The sequence below is a fragment of the Frankliniella occidentalis genome, unplaced genomic scaffold, assembly GCF_000697945.3.
Source record: "Frankliniella occidentalis isolate FOCC.00 unplaced genomic scaffold, Focc_3.1 Scaffold36, whole genome shotgun sequence".
Taxonomy (NCBI): domain Eukaryota; kingdom Metazoa; phylum Arthropoda; class Insecta; order Thysanoptera; family Thripidae; genus Frankliniella; species Frankliniella occidentalis.
In genome coordinates this window covers 1,500,541-1,504,069 of record NW_026267166.1, presented here as the reverse complement: position 1 = coordinate 1,504,069, position 3,529 = coordinate 1,500,541, and the positions used below count along the sequence as shown (strand labels likewise).

General features: G+C 54.5%; 1 protein-coding gene across 1 annotated transcript in view; it reads left to right on the top strand.

The window, feature by feature from the left end:
• The window catches only part of LOC113210780 (frequenin-1), a gene marked incomplete at its 5' end in the record, with an annotated part of 33,854 nt that overhangs the window by 22,731 nt on the left and 7,594 nt on the right, over nt 1-3,529 (top strand).

Below are 3,529 nucleotides of genomic sequence, written 5' to 3'. Positions count from 1 at the left end.
GGGCAGCTCGCGGTGCTTGTGGATCCACCCACCACAGCGACCAGACCGCCTGCATTATTTACCACGCCGCGCAGTGTGAATAACCGCGAGCAGGGTGACAAGCTAGAGAGAGAGAGAGAGAGAGAGAGAGAGAGAGAGAGAGAGAGAGAGAATGGAGGATGGCGAGGGGGCGTCCTCCGCCGTGTAGTCCCAAAAGCTGGGAATGGAGAGACAACCCGGCCCCCTCTCCTTCCCCCGTTTCGCCACGACTCGTGCCAGGGCCCCTCTATTAATTAACTGGATAATCCGATCGGCCGCCGGAGCAGATGCGGATGTTTTTGCCCTCTGATTCGCTCCCCCCATAATGACGGTATTCCATACCGTGTGATGGGCGCCACGCCCCGTCCTGCCTCCCCCTCCCCCGCCCCGCCCCGCCTTACCGCGGGCCCCTCCAGGTCCCGCCACGCCCCCCGTACGCACACGACGGTGATGGGCGGCGTGCAGAATGGCCCGCTAACAAAGCCCCCCCCCCCCTCGCTGTTGACAGACGACGGACGTTTTTGAATTATTGTGGAAGGGCGGTGCGTGACGGAGGAGGAGGAGGAGGAGGAGGATGGCACGGCGAGGTCGCACACATCTGCCCCTCCCGCCGTGCAACCCTGCAGGGGGGTGAGGGGGGAGTTTTCTTATTTCGGGGGGCCGAGACAAGCCACTCGAATGATTTATGATAAAGTCACGTCGGGCGGACGGCGGAATATTAATTCTTGCGCCGACCCATTCATTAAAGCAGGTTTTGTTTCGCGTCGCTGTTTGATATTTGTCTCTCGTGCAGTGTCAGCTGCCTAAGGCAATGTCCCTGCCTCCCGGGTACTGCTCCCAGTCACTCCCACACGACTCCCTTCCCTCCACCTGCGTCGTTCCCGTCCCCTTCCCCCTCCCCGCCTGCGCTCTTGCTCGCACTGAAGCTTGTGTCCCCGGCTCCGTCCCCGGCGTCCCCTACTATACCGCTCTACCCCACCATAGAAATATAATTTCATGTTTTATTTAATTTTATTTATTTTTATTTTTTTTGAAGTGCCCGGACGTTCAAGTGAAAGAATTGAAGAGAATTAATATTTTTACCGCCGAAAAAAAAAGGGTGATGTTATTCACTGTGATGCGGCAGACATTCACCCTTGATACAAATTGCTCTGATCCGCTTTTCTCGATTCGGCGACACGTGACACTGCGCGGTGCGGCTCTGCCGGCTCCGAGTCTCGCCGTCGCGTCGCGCTGCAGTCCTAATGATGATTTATTCGCGCGGTGGGGATCTGCTCTCGCACACCAGCCGCAGACACCGCACCGCGTAATCTTGCTAACCTTCCAGACGAGCAAGATTAGCCCTATTTTCACCTACTTCTCCTTTTTTTCTTCTTTTTTTTGCAGATTATTTACGCTCTCTTGATTACTCTCTAAAACTTTGAACATAAGAAATGCACAAATCAAACGGCACATGTATACACCGGAAACCCAAGTGTGTGAATGTCGCACATTTGTAGGTGTGTGAATGCCATTCGCACAGAGGCACATTTCCAAAGTAAAATTCAGATCTTGCAATACCTTAAGTGTACAAATGGGCATTAACACGCCTGCCTGCACGTGTGCGACCTTCACACACTTTCGTTTTCAGTGTATCTGAATTGGAAAGGGCACATTTTATATTTCTTCCTAGAAAATTGTCCCTTCCTATTTATTATTCGTGCAATCCTTGGAGGTACGATCATCGGATCACGTTTCGCGTTCGCCTCCACGTGGCTCGGGCGGGCGGAGGCCTCCCTGCTACGTGCTGCCCAGGGCACCGCGACGGCTGGGTCGGGGGGTAAAAGTAAAGGGGCGTATATCAAACGATCAGCCGGTCGGAACACCTGCCAGAGGGTCGCCCGCGGGCTGTTTGAGGTGAGGTAGGGGAGGGGGGGGGGCAGGAGGAGCCTCGGGGGCACAGGGGGCCATCAGCGGGCAGACACAACCGGGCCGGGCCGTGATGGCTTTTTGATGTATTCGCAATGTGGGCGCTCGGCTCCGCTCGGCCCCTCGGCTCGGCTGGGGTCGTCGGTTCGGCTTGGCGCTCGCTCCGAGTCGTACCTTAATCGGCCTGGGCCACGACGAGCACCGCGGCCACTTCGCCATTTTTTCCTCTTTTTCGAGCCGTTCGAGTGGGGCGTCGAGTGGTCCCCGTATTGGCCCGGGCGCGGGTCGCGGACACAAGTGTGATGCGCCCGCCCCTTTTGTTCTCTAAATGGCGACCCATATACCGGATCAGGGCGACTGACTGCACAGAGTCCGCCCAACGGCATCGATTTCATTTCGCGATGGGCGTTTTTTTGTGTGTGTTTTTTCGTGCGCGGTTGCCTCTGCACCCTGCCGGTAACCGGCCCTCGGGTTCGGAAATCTTAACTTTTTCATTTTTTACGACCCCATCGACACATACTGTGGCTGAAAAGATTTTGCGACGATTCCCGTACTTATTGTAAAACTTGTTTCCTTTTGCAGCCTTAGGTTATTTTAAGTAGCTAAGGGAAACATTCTTGTTAATTCATCTTTTCACACTTTGTTTTTCGTTTTACAAATGACTCATTAAGCTAAAGATTAATATGAGTGTAAATGCTACAACAAAAAAGCAATATTGATAAAGGAGTCTTTTAAAGAATTGAATTAGCTCGCAAAGCCGCACGGGGCCCATGGAAACTCTAATACTCTAATCCGCCGGCATCAGCCGCGTGCCGCGGACCTGCCAGGCAGCAGCCGGGTGAGCCGAGAGCGGTCTCGCCCGGACCCAAACTACAAAATCCAAGTCGTCGGAATACGATTTGTTAAATGAGAATTTACTGCCGTGTTGAGCCAAGGGCGTCTCATGGTCTCTCCACTTTCTCTCCTCTTCTCCCCATCCCTATCACGAGCGTCGCTTTCACGGTCAATTGATCCACTTTCCGTATCACGACAAAATTGTTTTCGTACGCGTTTTTAAAGTTCGAGGAAATTTTAAGAAATGCAATCACAAATGCATACCAAAATTTCCCCCATGTATACAGTAATTGTGCGCAAATGTTGAGGTCTGCGCACACGCGTCACGCATAGCCGGGCTCTTGACCTTCCCCATTGGCAAGGAGCATGGCGGTGATGACTTGAAGAAGCGGGACAAGGTCGAAAACCCCGAGGGGAAAAGGAGGGGGCGCTGTACTTGGGACGGAGTTGAATCCCACCTTTACCCAACTGGCTATCTCTCCCTCTCGTCCAGAGGAGACAGCAAGCGTTGATCAGGTTCCGAGCAGCCCCATGCTGACCCTCTCCTCAATAACCTTGAGGCGCCCTTGCCCTCCTCAGCCAGGAGCAGCGCCGATGAGCCCCCCCTCCGGGCAAACGGACGAAAATGTCAGAGAAGTCGTAACATTTCCCTCCCCCCCTCCACAGGGCCTGGCGGTGGTGCGGCCCGCTCCACTAGGGCGCCGTGCTGCGATGACACTTCATTTGTCAGGACGAGTGATTAATCAGCCTGGAGCCGCGCTCGGCCCCG